The sequence below is a fragment of the Narcine bancroftii genome, chromosome 8 (assembly GCF_036971445.1).
Source record: "Narcine bancroftii isolate sNarBan1 chromosome 8, sNarBan1.hap1, whole genome shotgun sequence".
Classification (NCBI taxonomy): domain Eukaryota; kingdom Metazoa; phylum Chordata; class Chondrichthyes; order Torpediniformes; family Narcinidae; genus Narcine; species Narcine bancroftii.
The window spans coordinates 47422245-47443652 of NC_091476.1; the positions used below are offsets into that span (position 1 = coordinate 47422245).

At 41.7% G+C, this 21408-nt stretch overlaps 1 long non-coding RNA gene across 1 annotated transcript in view; it reads right to left on the bottom strand.

Moving 5' to 3' along the window:
• Positions 1-659: 659 nt before the first annotated feature.
• LOC138740661 (uncharacterized) overlaps positions 660-21408 on the bottom strand; it is a 174583-nt gene continuing 153834 nt past the window's right edge. Inside the window, exon 6 of the long non-coding RNA XR_011343101.1 lies at positions 660-708. This is a non-coding gene — a long non-coding RNA (uncharacterized lncRNA). The remainder of the gene's footprint in view (positions 709-21408) is intronic.

Below are 21408 nucleotides of genomic sequence, written 5' to 3' on the forward strand. Positions count from 1 at the left end.
AGATGCAATTCTCACTGACTGAAGTACTCTACATTAGCATCATGCATATCCTCTCAAAGCTTTTATAACAGATGGAACAGCAGTACAAAATTTCACTGACTTTCTCCGCAATGATTCACCATTCCATCTGCTTGCTTGATGATAATTGATTGCTTCATAAAGCAGAGGAATTCTGGGAGATATTACTGATTGCAGTAGATGAGGAGGTGAGATCTTTCGCTTGTTCCTTGATGAGTCCCGGGGTGGTGGTGGGGGGGGGGGGGGGGTGGGGTGAACAGTGGAAACTGGTGTGATTGTGACATTTAGTGATAGAGGCATTTAGATAGGTGCATGAACCTAAAGGGAATGGAGGCAGATGGAATTATGAGCAGGCACAGGAGGTCATTTATTGGTTAGCACAGACATTTCTTTAGCCAAAGAGTCGGATTCTGTGCTGTACTCTTGTATGTGCTGTATTCTATTGGGAACCAGAGTGCTCCCTTTGAAGACAATCTGAACAGAAAGCAGGCCACTTACAAAAAGCGACCTGCAATATGGACCATATGCCGAGCTGGCAAGTCTACTGTTATACAAATATTGGTAGTGAAGGTAATAGAGCCACTGCCTCACAATTCCAGAGATCCGGGTTCAATCCTGACCTCAGATGCTGACTGTATGGGTTTCCTCAGGCTGCTCTGGTTTCAGCTGGATCAGGGCCTGTCCCACAACCTGGAAATGGAGGTGGAAAATAAAATACTTCTGTTGACTTTGGATGATTAATAGCTTGATGCCAACTGGTCATGCTCATGGTAGTTGATTTGTGAAATGTGAGGTGTGAAAATAATGGTCGGAAAATTGCCACAACCTGCTGAGGAATGAGACTACGCAAGCCACAATCGAGTAACAGGTCATTACTCTCCAATGCATCTGCTCTGCTGTTCATGGCTCAATACGAGTGTCCAGTAATCCCTCCACCTCTCTGTCCCACCACATCTGCTTTCTCCTTCAATGTATCTGCCGGTTCCACGAGTTCTGCAGAGTGGCTTCTTACTCAGAGAAATGAGAGAGGTAAAAATAAACATCCTTGGATTGAATGCAGTCTACTTCCAATTCTCAACAGTGATTGGTATAACAATAACCAGTTGGCACACTGAGCTCACAAACACTGCACTGCCTTCCTTTCAAAAATTCCTTTTAAATGATCGATTTTACGTGTGCAAAATTGCAATATCTATTAGGTACTAGCAGATACAAAGTTATACAACTGAATAATTATTTACTTAAATACATAAAGAACATAGCTGTAAATTTAATCAATATGAATTTACTCAGTGTCCTGGTCTTTTTGAGTACAAAAGCCTTATGTTCTGTATATTTCTTTAGGACTTCAGGTCCTGATCATGCCAGTCAGTCATTTTCCAGGTTGGTTTCACATGTAGAAACATAAAGGTTGCAGGTGATAGAATCTTGAGCAAACAATGGATTGTTGGAGGAATTCAACATCCCGTGAGATGGTCAGTCAACGTTTCAGGTTAGGTCGTGATACCACTAATTTCTACTGTGATGAAATGCTTTGAGAGGCTGGTCATGGCAGAATTAACACGTACCGAAGCAAAGATCTGGACCCACTGCAATTTGCCCACGTCACAATCACTCCACAGCAGACCAATATCACTGGCTCTCCACTCAACTCTGGATCACCTCGAAAACAGCAACTCATACACACGGCAGCTCTTCATCAACTATGACTCAGTCTTCAACACCATTATTCCTTCTGTGTTGGTGAAGAACTCAAAGGCTCTGTACCCCTCTGTGCAACTGGATCCTTGATTTTCTCATTGGAAGACCACAGTCAGTACAAATTGGAATCAATGTCTCCTCCTCACTGATTATCAACACAGATGCACCCCAAGGATGCGTTGTACTCATTATATACCCACGACTATGGCTACCTACAAGTTTGCCAATGACAGCACAGTTGTCGGCAAAATCACAAACGGCAATGAGAAAGTGTATAGGAGAGAGATAGATCTAGTTGAGTGGTGTCACTTTAACAACCTTGTGCTCAATGTTAGCAAAACCAAGGAGATGATTGTGGATTTCAGGAGGGAGTCAGAGGAACACGACACAGTCCTCGTCGAGGGCTCAGTATTGGAGAGTGTCAAGAAAGTCAAATTCCTTGGTGTCAGCATCTCCAAGGATCTGTCCTGGATCCTCCATGTTGATGCAATCATGAAGAAGGCCCATCAGTGGCCATACTTTGTGAGGTGTTTGAAGACCCTCATAAACCTTTACAGGTTAACCATGGAGAGCTTTCTGTCTGGTTGTATCATTGCCTGGTATGGAGGGGCCAACTCTCAGGACAAGAATAAACTCCAAACGGTGGTTAACTCAGTCTGCGACATCACAGGCACCAGACTTCACTCCATCAAGGACATCTACATGAGGCAGTGTCTTAAAAAAGCAACCTCTATCCTCAAAGACCCCCACCACCCAGGCCATGCTCTCTTCATTCTGCTACCATCGGGAAGGAGCTACAGGACCCTAAAGACAAGCACCCAGTGGCACAAGGACAGCTTCTTCCCTGCTGCCATCAGATTCCTGAATGATCCATGAACCAAAGACACTGCCTTATTCTTTTAAATTTTTTAATATATTATTGATGCAAGATGGTTCATAATATAAATGTTTGCTTGGTGATGCTGCCACAAAAGACCAAATTTCGTGACTTGTTCATGACAATAAATTCTGATTCTGATTTGTTTGTTCTCTGTGCAAATTGTTTTATTGACTCTAACCGTAATAAGTCTGCAACCTTGAACAAAATTCCTAAAAGGACAATTTCTTTTCACTCTTCTCTGACTCATGAACAAACCTCTCATTAGTGAAATGGTAATGCCCTTGCTCTGTTTTAAAGGAACCTTTTGTCTGCATTTTTATTTGGTTTTACTGATTGTTTTTAAGTATGGGTTGACATCCCTGGATAGCACACAAAGCAAAGTTTTTTTTCCCACTGTATCTTTACAAATCCATATTTTTCAAAAGATTTACTAATGCCATCACCATTTAACATTTTTAACATCAACTCCACCATTGGGTGAGTACAGTGGTTTTCAAACATTTTTTCACTTACATTTTCTTTCTTTCTTTGGCTTGGCTTCGCGGACGAAGATTTATGGAGGGGGTAAAAAGTCCACATCAGCTGCAGGCTCGTTTGTGGCTGACAAGTCCGATGCGGGACAGGCAGACACGATTGCAGCGGTTGCAAGGGAAAATTGGTTGGTTGGGGTTGGGTGTTGGGTTTTTCCTCCTTTGCCTTTTGTCAGTGAGGTGGGCTCTGCGGTCTTCTTCAAAGGAGGTTGCTGCCCGCCAAACTGTGAGGCGCCAAGATGCACGGTTTGAGGCGTTATCAGCCCACTGGCGGTGGTCAATGTGGCAGGCACCAAGAGATTTCTTTAGGCAGTCCTTGTACCTTTTCTTTGGTGCACCTCTGTCACGGTGGCCAGTGGAGAGCTCGCCATATAATACGATCTTGGGAAGGCAATGGTCCTCCATTCTGGAGACGTGACCCATCCAGCGCAGCTGGATCTTCAGCAGCGTGGACTCGATGCTGTCGACCTCTGCCATCTCGAGTACTTCGACGTTAGGGGTGTAAGCGCTCCAATGGATGTTGAGGATGGAGCGGAGACAACGCTGGTGGAAGCGTTCTAGGAGCCGTAGGTGGTGCCGGTAGAGGACCCATGATTCGGAGCCGAACAGGAGTGTGGGTATGACAACGGCTCTGTATACGCTTATCTTTGTGAGGTTTTTCAGTTGGTTGTTTTTCCAGACTCTTTTGTGTAGTCTTCCAAAGGCGCTATTTGCCTTGGCGAGTCTGTTGTCTATCTCATTGTCGATCCTTGCATCTGATGAAATGGTGCAGCCGAGATAGGTAAACTGGTTGACCGTTTTGAGTTTTGTGTGCCCGATGGAGATGTGGGGGGGCTGGTAGTCATGGTGGGGAGCTGGCTGATGGAGGACCTCAGTTTTCTTCAGGCTGACTTCCAGGCCAAACATTTTGGCAGTTTCCGCAAAGCAGGACGTCAAGCGCTGAAGAGCTGGCTCTGAATGGGCAACTAAAGCGGCATCATCTGCAAAGAGTAGTTCACGGACAAGTTTCTCTTGTGTCTTGGTGTGAGCTTGCAGGCGCCTCAGATTGAAGAGACTGCCATCCGTGCGGTACCGGATGTAAACAGCATCTTCATTGTTGGGGTCTTTCATGGCTTGGTTCAGCATCATGCTGAAGAAGATTGAAAAGAGGGTTGGTGCGAGAACACAGCCTTGCTTCACGCCATTGTTAATGGAGAAGGGTTCAGAGAGCTCATTGCTGTATCTGACCCGACCTTGTTGGTTTTCGTGCAGTTGGATAATCATGTTGAGGAACTTTGGGGGACATCCGATGCGCTCTAGTATTTGCCAAAGCCCTTTCCTGCTCACGGTGTCGAAGGCTTTGGTGAGGTCAACAAAGGTGATGTAGAGTCCTTTGTTTTGTTCTCTGCACTTTTCTTGGAGCTGTCTGAGGGCAAAGACCATGTCAGTGGTTCCTCTGTTTGCGCGAAAGCCGCACTGTGATTCTGGGAGAATATTCTCGGCGACACTAGGTATTATTCTATTTAGTAGAATCCTAGCGAAGATTTTGCCTGCAATGGAGAGCAACGTGATTCCCCTGTAGTTTGAGCAGTCTGATTTCTCGCCTTTGTTTTTGTACAGGGTGATGATGGTGGCATCACGAAGATCCTGAGGCAGTTTACCTTGGTCCCAACAAAGCTTGAAAAACTCATGCAGTTTGGCATGCAGAGTTTTGCCGCCAGCCTTCCAGACTTCTGGGGGGATTCCATCCATACCTGCTGCTTTGCCACTTTTCAGTTGTTCGATTACCTTATATGTCTCATCCAGGGTGGGAACCTCATCCAGCTCTTGCCTTAGGGGCTGTTGAGGGAGCTGGAGCAGGGCGGAATCTTGGACTGAGCGGTTGGCACTGAAAAGAGATTGGAAGTGTTCTGACCATCGGTTGAGGATGGAGATCTTGTCGCTGAGGAGGACTTTGCCGTCTGAGCTGCGCAGCGGGCTTTGGACTTGGGGTGAGGGGCCGTACACAGCCTTTAGAGCCTCGTAGAAACCCCTGAAGTCGCCAATGTCCGCGCTGAGCTGTGTTCGTTTGGCGAGGCTAGTCCACCACTCATTTTGGATCTCCCGGAGTTTGCGCTGAAGATGGCTGCATGCGCGACGGAAGGCTTGTTTCTTCTCTGGACAGGACGGCTTTGTAAGGTGAGCCTGGTGGGCAGCTCGCTTCTTTGCCAGCAGCTCCTGGATTTCCTGGCTGTTTTACATACCTCTTTAAGTAATCCCTATGCCATAGGTGTTCTGTGATTAGTAAGGGATTGCTTAATTTGGTACGTGATTGGGGAGACAAAAAAAGCTTCTGCTCTAGACCCAATTATTATGGAAATATTTTGCTTGAGAAAAATTGTCATTGGCCCATTTTCTTTGGAGTTCTGAAACCGTGCACATAACAAGTCAATTAGGTACGATCATAACAGTGGGCTTCAAACTTTTTCTTTCCACCCACATCCCACCATAAGCAATCCATTACTAATTACAGAGCACCTATGGCATGGGGAATACTTAGATGGGAGTGGAAAGAAAAAGTTTGAAAACCACTGGGTTAATGTAATAATTATTTGAGTTTGATTTTTGAACATATTATAACATTTTCCAATCTCCTGATGTCTGTGCCATCACATGCCCAAGGATGATTAAAACTTATGCCCTTTACTTGAAGAATTTCAATCTTTGCATCCTTCAGCAATCTGGGATTCATCCCACTCATACTGAGCAAGGTATGTTTCTTTAAATTAATCCCCCTTCCATTTACATATTTTTACCTTATCCAGTATCCAGAAGCATTGCCATTTCATTCCCGACTGGAATAAGAACTAAACCATTCACTCAACTCAATTTTGTTCTGAATACAAAGCTGCTAAGTTTAGTTATGTGGTGTAATTCTCTTTGGTGCATTAAAAGAGATGTTGTTAAAATACTTTTTCCCCCTCTGTTTCTTTAACTTTAACCTACAACATTCCTTTATAAAGACAAAATAATCAACAGCCAATCAGCTTCAAGATGATTCAAGACCACCTCCCACACCAATGTTATAGGTGTACATCTCCTCTCCCTAGCCAATCAGATGGAAGAACCTTCAAGCATGACGTGGAGATTGAACCAGAAATAAAAGTAAGGATGGTTAAATTCAAGGTCAGTTTATGCACGGAAAGTTAAATGAGAGGGAGGGAATGTGAGGTGGGAAGACAAAAAATATATACTTTAAAATATCCAACAATAAATTTAAAGAAATGATAGGCCACACTCAAAGGAAGCAAATTTATAATACTAGATAGAGTTATTTCCAGTTATAAGATCTTCCACCCCACTACAAAATCTTACACTGCAATGAGCAGCTGTGAACACTCTGGCTAAGCAAGAAAATCTGCGGATGCTGGGGCTTAGTGCTGTGCGCGAAGGTGCTGGAGAAACTCAACAGGCCACACAGGCAATATTTTGGGTCTGAGGCCTTCATTGGGAATGGTGTACTCCACTTTCTAGTGCGCTCCCCTCTGACCTGAAATGTTATTGCAGTAAAGATTATGGAGGCCCAGAGCAACTCAGACACACAGCCAAAGCTTGGCAGACATTCCTTTACCTCCATCTATTTGACAAGTCTGAAAAGTAATACCTTGTATCCCTACATATTCTGTTCTGATATACCATTCATCCAGATTCATCTTATGTGGGAATGGGCTGAATTGATCCAGTATGATGGATGTCTAGAGATCAGGTGCTGACATCTCACTGACTAACCTTCCACTGAAGAGAGGGTCCAGCTGCACTTTGCAATTGGTTTTAAATCAGGGAGGGCTGAACAATGACTCCATTTATCTGGATGGGATTGGTGATGGAGTTTATAGCCTGCCCAGAGCTGGTCTGTCTGGTCAGGGAATCAAGTTTGCAGCTGGTGTTTGGATCATCTGTCGTCCAGTGGATTCTGATTGGCTGCATTTAGGTGGGGGTTTGATTTTGTGGGATTCTGACTCAGTTTTAATTTTGTTTGTGAACAGATCTCTGCAGATGGGCCACTGTGGAAAAAAAATGGGGAAGTGTAGGTAGGGATGAATTATTTTATTACATTTATTTATTTTTAACTTTAATTTAAATTTAGGCAAACACAATGGTAGCAGGCCCTTCCGGCTCATTGAGCCGGAGCTGAATAATTACACCAATTAACCTGCAAATCCCACACATTTTGAAGGGTGAGGAAGAGTGGAGCACCCAGAGGAAATCCATGCAGACACTGTACAGCTCCTTATAGACAGCGCTGGATTCATTCATTGATGCTGTAAGAACTCATGAGTTTTAATTGAATTGTTTTATTTCAGTAGGTTTTTTTTAAAGAATCACTTGAGAACAGAGATTTTGAGCCTGAATGAAAATTTCCCAGACCCAGTGAGCTGTCAGACAGTCTGAGAGCTGAGCTTAGGACAGATAGTTGGGTCCCATTTGTCTTTTATAGGCTGTTCTGGCCCATGGATCAGGGTCAGCTTGTCTGATTCTCTGCATGTGGAACAGGTACGAGGGAGGGCCTGGGTGGGTGCAGGAAACCTTGGCAGCTGGCTGGGTCACCATGGTCCATATGTAAACAACCCAGCAATGTAATCATTTAGTGGAATAAAAATGCTTCTGTTTCATCTGAAGACTTTCCAATGATTGGAGCTCTCTCTGAATATTACTCAGAAGACGATATACGCAGATCCTACTGTGAACTTCAATTCCCCCCACCCCCCCCCATGATCAATTAGGCAAAGTCGATATTCATAGTGGATAACATGCAGCCATTTTTTTAGTTGAACCGTTATAAAATACGTTGAAAGATAATTTTACTGAATCTTTGAAGAACTCGGTCCTGAAACACTTTACCTCCTATGGATGCTGCTGAGTTCCTCCACCCTTTCTGTTATTTTACATGAAATTGACATTTTTCATATTTTACATTCCCTGCTTTTACTGTTCAATTAATCTTGTACCAATGTCACTTGTTTATTTTCCCTTGAATGCAGGAAGTAAATATCAGAGTTCACAAAACATTAATTATTGGAGAGGGTTGAATTTCTATTTAGTTGCTCATTCGTCTCACTATTTTGGTTTTTTTTTTACAATACCCGACAAGATGATCTTGCACCATCTTTAATTAGTGAAAGTTTCTATCGATACAAATTTAAACAGCCGCTTTGCCACATTTTCATTGCCATTCAGTCATGCAGTATGATTTTTTACAGGTGATACACGCGAGAGACTGCAGATGTTGGAATCAGCTGGATGTTTGAATCTGTTTCTTGTGAGTCTCTAGTTCACGAACCATTCCTTCTCTCCCATTGATGTCGCTTGACCTCATCAAGGAGACTTTTATTTTGCTTTTTAATACATGCTATTGCTTCAAAAAGTAATATAAAAAAATTTAACTTTTATTTCCATATGTAGTCGCATCATGCGAGCATATGATCGAAATACAAAAATTGTGTAACAGATGTATATGGCGCATCAGTCTATCTTAGTCAAGTTCTGTTCATAGAAGCCTCACAGATTTGAGCACCAAATTAACCTTATTGTAACCAAAATGCAGTCACCTATATATTCAACCATATACTTCTTCATATGCCCATTGTGACATTTTGAGCTTATAGAGGAGAGGGTCAGAATAAATCTTATTGAATTTCTCACTGCGTCATCACTATATATGCACTTGTCTACAATCACAATCTTATCTTTATACATTACTTCAATTACACCTGGAGTGCACCGGTCAAACTCTTCCCCACCACTGAGATTACAGAGAGTCTTGGTGACTGTAGTATAACTGGTGATCACTTGATGATGAAAACATCACCCCTTAGTTGGAGTTTAGCCGTTATACTTTCCATCAAATATACACTTTTTAATCTTTCCCTCCGTTGTTGGACAGTTGATGGTGTTACATTTCTCCATAATACCTTAATCATCTTCTTTGCGATCAACAGCAACACCTCAAGTAAACATGTCTGGTTTTTGATATCTATATCCTCTGGAGTCACTCACAATAAGGAACCATAGAACACTACAGCACAGAAAACAGGCTATTTGGCCCTTCTAGTCTCTGCCAACCATTCAGAGCATGGCTCTTTCCCTCCTCTGGGCCCTCCTGAAGTCAACAACCCTCTCTTTTGTTTTTTTTTAAACATTCAGATACAGGTTGTTGGCTCTGCACCAGTCTGTTAGCGACTGCACCTCACCATGGTAGTGTCGTCAGTGATCTTGATGATATGGTTCGAGCTGTGTGTAGCTGCACAATTGGGGTCAGTAGTGGACTAAGCATACAGCCCTGGGGTTGGGGGGGGGGTCGGCCCTGTGCTCAGTGTGATGTCCTTGGAAGAGCTGTTACCGATCCAGACTGCCTGAGGTCTCCCCGATAGGAGGTCAAGAATTCAACCCACTGTTGCTAGCAGAATCACAAATGGCAATGAGGAAGGGTACAGGAGGAAGATGGGTCAGCTTGTTGAATGGTGTAATGATAACAATCTTGAGCTCAACGTTAGCAAAATCAAGGAGATTATTGTGGACTTCAGGAGGAAGTCAGGGGAACAAGATCCAATCCTCATCGAGGGCTCATTAGTGGAGAGGGTCAAGAACTTCAAATTCCTGCATGTTAACATCTCCAAGGATCTGTCCTGGAGCCTCGACATTGATGCAACCACAAAGAAGGATCACCAGTGGCTATACTTTGTGAGGTGTCTGAGGAGATTCGGCATGTCACCAAAGACTCCTGTAAACTTCTATAGGTGTACCATGGAGAGCATTCTGGTTGGTTGCATCACTGCCTGGTATGGAGGTGCCAATTCTCGGGACAAGAATAAACTCCAAAGGGTTGTCAATCCATGCTCTAAGCTTGTTAGCCTTTCTAACAATGCTCCTTGCATTAAAATAATTACAGCTGAGAATCTTTCTATCATGTAAATCTAGTTTAAACCCATTGGGACAAGACTAACAAACTGGCAAGGATATTAATCCCCTTCCAGGACAGATGCCATCTGTCCCATCAATATAGATCCCACCTTCCCTGGAACAGAGCCCAGTGATCTAGAAACCTGAAGCCCTCCCTCCTACATCACATCCTCAGCCATGTGTTAAGCTGCCTTATCCTCCTATTCGTGACCTCTCTAGCACATGGCACCGGAAGCAATCCTGAGATCACTACCCCACTACATGCCACCTCTCCACACTCCACTGGATATTGACTGAAGCAGCACTGTTGAAGATCATACCAGAATCATACGCCTGCACGAAACATTCCCAAATCCCCCATTTGTAGGCCCACCATGCATGCACCAACTGGCCCCAGTGAAATAACCCACTGCGCATGTGCTAGCTGGTCTCAGTACTGAAATACATTGCGCGAGTGCTGATAAACGCTCATGCATGCATGCAAGAAAAAATATAGCCGCCCACCGCCTACGGGCCCCGGGATGCCACTGTCGCTGCATTTGATAGTTAAGTGCCCCCTCTCTTGCCCTTTCTGTGGTTTCTGCCTCTTAATTTGTCTTCCATTTGGGGGGTGGCGCCGGACAGAGGACAGAGTTCTCAAAATCCAGACTGTCCGGCCTAAAACCAGATGCCTGGCTACCCTAAATCACAAGCCTGTTTCGAGAGATCTCTGCAATACTTATTCATACCACATGATGGAGCCTGTGATAAATAACACTGGACAAGGAAGATTTTTCTTCCTGATCATTTTTGGTGTACTTTATGGATTTTGGACTTCTGATCACAAAAATCAGCTAAAAAATTTCCTATCACATACCTTTTTTCAGATATTTGTGATTTCCTGTCATATTTTAAGTCTACCAGTATATTGCCCACAGAGCTAGCTGGTGTGGTCAGTCCAATCATGCCTGGGCATTCACTCAGTGCAGGTGCTACGCAAATGTTGTTCTCACTATGGGCATGGTTGGAAGGCAAATTTGTAGATGGAATTTGAAATGTGCCTGGCCACACAGTCATGGGTCTAGCGAGTAGACCAAAGGGCTAAGCACGCATCCTTGAGGTGCGCCTGTGTTGATCATCAGTGAGGAAGACTGTGGTCTTCTGATGAGGAAGTCATGCATCCAGCTGTGGTGGGGGGGGGGGTGGGGGTGGGGGTGCGGGGAAATGGGGTGTAGAGGCTTGGGTTTTGGAGTGTATTGACCAACCCTGAGGGGAGGATGGTGTTGAAAGCTGAGATGTCATCCATGAATTAGTCTGATGTACAAGTTTCCGTAGACCAAGTGATCCAGAACTAAGTGGAGAGTCAGTGATGTTGCATCTGGTTGTGGAGCGATTGTGATGGTAGGCGAATTGCAGTGGGTTAAGATTTTTACATAGGTAGGAGTTAATTCTGGCCATGACCGACCTCTCAAAGCATTTCTTCACTGATGTGAGTGCTGCTGGATGATAGCCATTAATATCCAAAGTGGCACCTTACAGCAGCGACTCTGTGCGAGCAGCTTTGACATGAATAATCAAATATTCCTGTTCAAAACTTTTAAAAATCAAATGAGAAACATAAAATCAAACTTGCCCAACAACATCGATGTCCTAAGATCACTGACAGACCTTGGTATTGGCAGAATTAGCAGTCTCTGTCAGAAGGGACCTTTAAACAGCTCCACCAGTACAACAACATCACAGCAGGAGTTTTAAACAGCCAGGAAATAGGCCATTTAAATTTCATGGGAGTCACAGACAGCAGACTCTCAGCGCATTTAGACATCACAGAGGATTTGAAGAGACAGCGCACAGATAATTTTAACAGGGTGGGAACTACCAGCCGCAGACCCACGGGCCAGGTAAAGAAGATCCAACCAGCTGGACGTGGATGTGGGGATGGGGGGCTGGGGGGGCTACAGGTCAAGCTGAGATGCTTGGACCTGAGGCTTCCACTCCCTACCATCCTCCTTGTCCTGAATGGATCAGAGAATTTGCAACCTGCTGAAGGTGAGAACAAGGGTGTTTAAGCCTGGAGATCAGGATCATTACAAGAAGTCCTGGTATGACCTGCGGAAGACCATCTCTGAGGCAAAGTGGGAATTATGGAGGAACCTGAAGACAGATACACACCAGCTATGGCAGGGAGTGCAGGCCATTATAGCCTACAAAGCGAGGGCAAGCACTATAGATGGCTGCGATGCTTCACTATCCAATGAACTGATCACCTTCTATGTTCACTTTGAGAAGAACCAGACAGTGCCTACTAGAATCTTTGAAAAGGCTGAGGACTCTGTGATATCTGTCTCTGAGGCTGACGTCAGAACAGCAATGCAAGGTGTCAGGCCCTGATGGCGTACCTGCAGGGTACTAAAAATCTGTGCCAACCAACTAGTCAGAGTGTTCGTGGACATTTTCAACCTTTCATTGTGACAGTCAGGTTCTCACTTGTTTCATCCCAGTACCCATGAAAAGTAGCGTGAGCTGCCTCAACAACTATTGCCCAGTAGCATGAACTGTTACTGTGATGAGAGGCTGGTCATGCCCAGAATTAACACGTACCTAAGTAAAGATCTGGGCCATGGCACTTCACCTATCGTCATAATTGCTCCATCACAGATGCAATATCGCTGGCTCTCCACTCAGCTCTGGATCACCTCGAAAACAGCAATTCATAAATATGGCTGCACTTTATCGACTACAGCTCGGCCTTCAATACCATTATTCCCTCAGTGCTGGTGAAGAAGCTACAAACTCTAGGACTCTGTACCCACCTCTGCAACTGGATCCTTGACTTTCTCATTGGAAGATGACAGTCAGTATGAATTGGAAACAACGTCTCCTCCTCACTGATCATCAACACAGGGGTACCCCAAGGATGTGTACTTATCCCACTGATCTACTCATTATACACCCATGACTGTGCAGCCAAGCACAATTCCAATGCCATCTACAAGTTTGCAGATGACACCACAGATGTCGGCAGTATCTCAGACGGCAATGAGGAAACATGCAGGAGGGAGATAGATTAGCATGTTGAATGGTGTAATAACAACAAGCTTGCACTCAACATCAGCAAAACCAAGGAGATGATTGCAGACTTCAGGAAGAAGTCAGGGGAACACAACCCAGTACTCATAGAGGACTCAGTAGTAGAGAGGGTCAAGAACTTCAAATTCCTGAGTGTCAACATCTCTGAGGATCTGTCCTGGAGTCTCCTTGTTGATGCAATCACAAAGAAGGCTCACCAGCGGTTATACTTTAGGTGTCTGAGGACATTCAGCATGTCACGAATGACTCCCATAAACTTCTACAGGTGTACCATGGAGAGCATTCTGGCTGGTTGTGTCACTGCCTGGTATGGAGGTGCCAATACCCAGGACAAGAATAAGTTCTAGAGGGTTGTTAACTTGGCCTGCGTCATCACAGGCACCAGACTTCACTCCATTGAGGACATCGACATGAGGTGGTGTCTTAAAAAGCAGCCTCTAACCTGAAAGACCCACCACCACCACCCAGGCCATACCCTCTTCACTCAGCTACCATCGGGAAGGAGCTACAGGTCCCTAAAGACAAGCACCCGGTGGCACAAGGACAGCTTCTTCCCCACTGCCATCAGATTCCTGAATAATCAATGAACCAAAGACACGGCACTTATTTTTTTTACAGTAATGTTTCAAAAGATGGTTATAATATGTATGCTTGTGTATGTACGTAATTTGTATGTAAAGACGGTTATAATATGTACGCTTATGTATGTATGTAATAGGTATGTAAAGATGGTTATAATATGTACACTTGTCTATGTATATAATAGGTATGTAAAGATGGTTATAATATGTACGCTTGTGTATGTATGTAATATGTATGTAAATATGGTTATATATATGCTTGTGTATGTATGCAATTTGTATGTAAAGAGGATTATAATATGTATTATTGTGTATGTTTGTAATATGTCTGTAAATACGGTTATAATATGTATTCTTGTGTATGTATGTAGTATGTCTGTAAAGATGATTATAATATGTACTCTTGTGTATGTTTGTAATATGTCTGTAAAGATTGTTATAATATGTACGCTTGTGTATGTGTGTAGCATGTCTGTAAAGATGATTATAATATGTATGTCTGTAAAGACGGTTGTAATATGTACGCTTGTGTATGTACGTAGTATGTCTGTAAAGACAGTTATAATATGTACGCTTGTGTATGTACGTAGTATGTCTGTAAAGATGGTTATAATATGTACTCTTGTGTATGTTTGTAATATGTCTGTAAAGATTGTTATAATATGTACGCTTGTGTATGTGTGTAGCATGTCTGTAAAGATGGTTATAATATGTACGTTTGTGTATATATGTAGTATGTCTGTAAAGACGGTTATAATATGTACACTTGTGTATATACGTAGTATGTCTGTAAAGGCGGTTATAATATGTACTCTTGTGTATGTTTGTAATATGTCTGTAAAGACAGTTATAATATGTATGCTTGTGTATGTATGTAGTATGTCTGTAAATATGGTTATAATATGTTCACTTGTATGTATGTAGTATGTAAAGACAGTTATAATATGTTCACTTGTGTATGTATGTAGTATGTCTGCTAAGAAGGTTATAATATGTTCGCTTGTGTATGTATGTAGTATATCTGTAAAGACGGTTATAATATGTTCACTTGTGTATGTATGTAGTATGTCTGTAAAGATGATTATAATATGTTCACTTGTGTATGTATGTAGTATGTCTGTAAAGACAGTTATAATATGTTTGCTTGTGTATGTATGTAGTATGTCTGCAAAGACGGTTATAATTTGTTCGCTTGTGTATGTATGTAGTATGTCTGTAAAGACGGTTATAATATATTCGCTTGTGTATGAATGTAGTATATCTGTAAAGACGGTTATAATATGTTCGCTTGTGTATGTATGTAGTATATCTGTAAAGACGGTTATAATATGTTCGCTTGTGTATGTATGTAGTATATCTGTAAAGATGGTTATAATATGTTCACTTGTGTATGTACATAGTATGTCTGTAGAGCATCGAGTCCACGCTGCTGAAGATCCAGCTACGCTGGATGGGTCAGGTCTCCAGAATGGAGGACCATCGCCTTCCCAAGATCGTGTTATATGGCGAGCTCTCCACTGGCCACCGTGACAGAGGTGCACCAAAGAAAAGGTACAAGGACTGCCTAAAGAAATCTCTTGGTGCCTGCCACATTGACCACCGCCAGTGGGCTGTTAACGCCTCAAACCGTGCATCTTGGCGCCTCACAGTTTGGCGGGCAGCAACCTCCTTTGAAGAAGACCGCAGAGCCCACCTCACTGACAAAAGGCAAAGGAGGAAAAACCCAACACCCAACTCTAACCAACCAATTTTCCCCTGCAACCGCTGCAACCATGTCTGCCTGTCCCGCATCGGACTTGTCAGCCACAAACGAGCCTGCAGCTGACGTGGAATTTTTACCCCCTCCATAAATCTTCGTCCGTGAAGCCAAGCCAAAGAAAAAAAAGAAAGAAAGAAGGTTATAATATGTTTCCTTGTGTATGTATGTAGTATATATGTAAAGACGGTTGTAATATGTTTGCTTGTGTATGTATGTAGTATATCTGTAAAGATGGTTATAATATGTTCGCTTGTGTATGTATGTAGTATATCTGTAAAGATGGTTATAATATGTTCGCTTGTGTATGAATGTAGTATATCTGTAAAGACGGTTATAATATGTTCGCTTGTGTATGTACGTAGTATGTCTGTTAAGATGGTTATAATATGTTTGCTTGTGTATGTATGTAGTATGTCTGTAAAGACGGTTATAATATGTTCGCTTGTGTATGAATGTAGTATATCTGTAAAGACGGTTATAATATGTACGCTGGTGTATGTATGTAGTATATCTGTAAAGACGGTTATAATATGTTCGCTTGTGTATGTACGTAGTATGTCTGTAAAGATGGTTATAATATGTTTGCTTGTGTATGTATGTAGTATATCTGTAAAGACGGTTATAATATGTTTGCTTGTGTATGTATGTAGTATATCTGTAAAGACGGTTATAATATGTACACTGGTGTATGTATGTAGTATGTCTGTAAAGACGGTTATAATATGTACGCTGGTGTATGTATGTAGTATGTATGTAAAGACGGTTATAATATGTACGCTGGTGTATGTATGTAGTATGTATGTAAAGACGGTTATAATATGTACGCTTGTGTATGTATGTAGTATATCTGTAAAGACGGTTATAATATGTACGCTGGTGTATGTATGTAGTATGTCTGTAAACACGGTTATAATATGTACGCTGGTGTATGTATGTAGTATATCTGTAAAGATGGTTATAATATGTACGCTGGTGTATGTATGTAGTATGTCTGTAAAGACGTTTATAATATGTACGCTGGTGTATGTATGTAGTATGTCTGTAAAGACGGTTATAATATGTACGCTGGTGTATGTATGTAGTATATCTGTAAAGACGGTTATAATATGTACGCTGGTGTATGTATGTAGTATGTCTGTAAAGACGGTTTTAATATGTACGCTGGTGTATGTATGTAGTATATCCGTAAAGACGGTTATAATATGTACGCTGGTGTACGTATGTAGTATGTCTGTAAAGACGGTTATAATATGTACGCTGGTGTATGTATGTAGTATGTCTGTAAAGACGGTTATAATATGTACGCTGGTGTATGTATGTAGTATATCTGTAAAGACGGTTACAATATGTACGCTGGTGTATGTATGTAGTATGTCTGTAAAGACGGTTATAATATGTTCGCTGGTGTATGTATGTAGTATATCTGTAAAGAGGGTTATAATATGTACGCTGGTGTATGTATGTAGTATATCTGTAAAGACGGTTATAATATGTACGCTGGTGTATGTATGTAGTATATCTGTAAAGACGGTTATAATATGTACGCTGGTGTATGTATGTAGTATGTCTGTAAAGACGGTTATAATATGTACGCTGGTGAATGTATGTAGTATGTCTGTAAAGACGGTTATAATATGTACGCTGGTGTATGTATGTAGTATGTCTGTAAAGATGGTTATAATATGTTCACTGGTGTATGTATGTAGTATATCGGTAAAGACGGTTATAATATGTTCGCTGGTGTATGTATGTAGTATATCTGTAAAGACGGTTATAATTTGTACGCTCGTGTATGTATGTAGTATATCTGTAAAGACGGTTATAATTTGTACGCTGGTGTATGTATGTAGTATATCTGTAAAGACGGTTATAATATGTTCGCTGGTGTATGTATGTAGTATGTCTGTAAAGACGGTTATAATATGTACGCTGGTGTATGTATGTAGTATGTCTGTAAAGACAGTTATAATATGTACGCTGGTGTATGTATGTAGTATGTCTGTAAAGACGGTTATAATATGTACGCTGGTGTATGTATGTAGTATGTCTGTAAAGACGGTTATAATATGTACGCTGGTGTATGTATGTAGTATGTCTGTAAAGACGGTTATAATATGTACGCTGGTGTATGTATGTAGTATGTCTGTAAAGACGGTTATAATATGTACGCTGGTGTATGTATGTAGTATGTCTGTAAAGATGGTTATAACATGTACGCTGGTGTATGTATGTAGTATGTCTGTAAAGACGGTTATAATATGTACGCTGGTGTATGTATGTAGTATATCTGTAAAGACGGTTATAATATGCACGCTGGTGTATGTATGTAGTATGTCTGTAAAGACGGTTATAATATGCAAGCTGGTGAATGTATGTAGTATGTCCGTAAAGACGGTTATAATATGTACGCTGGTGAATGTATGTAGTATGTCTGTAAAGACGGTTATAATATGTTCGCTGGTGTATGTATGTAGTATGTCTGTAAAGACGGTTATAATATGTACGCTGGTGTATGTATGTAGTATGTCTGTAAAGACGGTTATAATATGTACGCTGGTGTATGTATGTAGTATGTCTGTAAAGACGGTTATAATATGTACGCTGGTGTATGTATGTAGTATGTCTGTAAAGACGGTTATAATATGTACGCTGGTGTATGTATGTAGTATGTCTGTAAAGACGGTTATAATATGTACGCTGGTGTATGTATGTAGTATGTCTGTAAAGAAGGTTATAATATGTACGCTGGTGTATGTATGTAGTATGTCTGTAAAGACGGTTATAATATGTACGCTGGTGTATGTATGTAGTATGTCTGTAAAGACGGTTATAATATGTACGCTGGTGTATGTATGTAGTATGTCTGTAAAGACGGTTATAATATGTACGCTGGTGTATGTATGTAGTATGTCTGTAAAGACGGTTATAATATGTTCGCTGGTGTATGTATGTAGTATGTCTGTAAAGACGGTTATAATATGTTCGCTGGTGTATGTATGTAGTATGTCTGTAAAGACGGTTATAATATGTACGCTGGTGTATGTATGTAGTATGTCTGTAAAGACGGTTATAATATGTACGCTGGTGTATGTATGTAGTATGTCTGTAAAGACGGTTATAATATGTACGCTGGTGTATGTATGTAGTATGTCTGTAAAGACGGTTATAATATGTACGCTGGTGTATGTATGTAGTATGTCTGTAAAGACGGTTATAATATGTACGCTGGTGTATGTATGTAGTATGTCTGTAAAGACGGTTATAATATGTACGCTGGTGTATGTATGTAGTATGTCTGTAAAGACGGTTATAATATGTACGCTGGTGTATGTATGTAGTATGTCTGTAAAGACGGTTATAATATGTACGCTGGTGTATGTATGTAGTATGTCTGTAAAGACGGTTATAATATGTACGCTGGTGTATGTATGTAGTATGTCTGTAAAGACGGTTATAATATATATGCTGGTGTATGTATGTAGTATGTCTGTAAAGACGGTTATAATATGTACGCTGGTGTATGTATGTAGTATGTCTGTAAAGACGGTTATAATATGTACGCTGGTGTATGTATATAGTATGTCTGTAAAGACGGTTATAATATGTACGCTGGTGTATGTATGTAGTATGTCTGTAAAGACGGTTATAATATGTACGCTGGTGTATGTATGTAGTATGTCTGTAAAGACGGTTATAATATGTACGCTGGTGTATGTATGTAGTATGTCTGTAAAGACGGTTATAATATGTACGCTGGTGTATGTATGTAGTATGTCTGTAAAGACGGTTATAATATGTACGCTGGTGTATGTATGTAGTATGTCTGTAAAGACGGTTATAATATGTACGCTGGTGTATGTATGTAGTATGTCTGTAAAGACGGTTATAATATGTACGCTGGTGTATGTATTGTAGTATGTCTGTAAAGACGGTTATAATATGTACGCTGGTGTATGTATGTAGTATGTCTGTAAAGACGATTATAATATGTACGCTGGTGTATGTATGTAGTATGTCTGTAAAGACGGTAATAATATGTACGCTGGTGTATGTATGTAGTATGTCTGTAAAGACGGTTATAATATGTACGCTGGTGTATGTATGTAGTATGTCTGTAAAGACGGTTATAATATGTACGCTGGTGTATGTATGTAGTATGTCTGTAAAGACGGTTATAATATGTACGCTGGTGTATGTATGTAGTATGTCTGTAAAGACGGTTATAATATGTACGCTGGTGTATGTATGTAGTATGTCTGTAAAGACGGTTATAATATGTACGCTGCTGTATGTATGTAGTATGTCTGTAAAGACGGTTATAATATGTACGCTGGTGTATGTATGTAGTATGTCTGTAAAGACGGTTATAATATGTACGCTGGAGTATGTATGTAGTATGTCTGTAAAGATGGTTATAATATGTACGCTTGAGTATGTATGTAGTATGTCTGTAAAGACGGTTATAATATGTACGCTGGAGTATGTATGTAGTATGTCTGTAAAGACGGTTATAATATGTACGCTGGAGTATGTATGTAGTATGTCTGTAAAGACGGTTATAATATGTACGCTGGTGTATGTATGTAGTATGTCTGTAAAGACGGTTATAATATGTACGCTGGAGTATGTATGTAGTATGTCTGTAAAGATGGTTATAATATGTACGCTGGAGTATGTATGTAGTATGTCTGTAAAGACGGTTATAATATGTACGCTGGAGTATGTATGTAGTATGTCTGTAAAGACGGTTATAATATGTACGCTGGTGTATGTATGTCTTCTTTCTTTGGCTTGGCTTCGCGGATGAAGATTTATGGAGGGGGTAAAAAAGTCCACGTCAGCTGCAGGCTCGTTTGTGGCTGACCAGTCCGATGCGGGACAGGCAGACACGATTGCAGCGGTTGCAAGGGAAAATTGGTTGGTTGGGGTTGGGTGTTGGGTTTTTCCTCCTTTGCCTTTTGTCAGTGAGGTGGGCTCTGCGGTCTTCTTCAAAGGAGGCTGCTGCCCGCCAAACTGTGAGGCGCCAAGATGCACGGTTTGAGGCGTTATCAGCCCACTGGCGGTGGTCAATGTGGCAGGCACCAAGAGATTTCTTTAGGCAGTCCTTGTACCTTTTCTTTGGTGCACCTCTGTCACGGTGGCCAGTGGAGAGCTCGCCATATAATACGATCTTGGGAAGGCAATGGTCCTCCATTCTGGAGACGTGACCCATCCAGCGCAGCTGGATCTTCAGCAGCGTGGACTCGATGCTGTCGACCTCTGCCATCTCGAGTACCTCGACGTTAGGGGTGTGAGCGCTCCAATGGATGTTGAGGATGGAGCGGAGACAACGCTGGTGGAAGCGTTCTAGGAGCCGTAGGTGGTGCCGGTAGAGGACCCATGATTCGGAGCCGAACAGGAGTGTGGGTATGACAACGGCTCTGTATACGCTTATCTTTGTGAGGTTTTTCAGTTGGTTGTTTTTCCAGACTCTTTTGTGTAGTCTTCCAAAGGCGCTATTTGCCTTGGCGAGTCTGTTGTCTATCTCATTGTCGATCCTTGCATCTGATGAAATGGTGCAGCCGAGATAGGTAAACTGGTTGACCGTTTTGAGTTTTGTGTGCCCGATGGAGATGTGGGGGGGCTGGTAGTCATGGTGGGTATGTAGTATGTCTGTAAAGACGGTTATAATATGTACGCTGGAGTATGTATGTAGTATGTCTGTAAAGACGGTTATAATATGTACGCTGGTGTATGTATGTAGTATGTCTGTAAAGACGGTTATAATATGTACGCTGGAGTATGTATGTAGTATGTCTGTAAAGACGGTTATAATATGTACGCTGGAGTATGTATGTAGTATGTCTGTAAAGACGGTTATAATATGTACGCTGGAGTATGTATGTAGTATGTCTGTAAAGACGGTTATAATATGTACGCTGGAGTATGTATGTAGTATGTCTGTAAAGACGG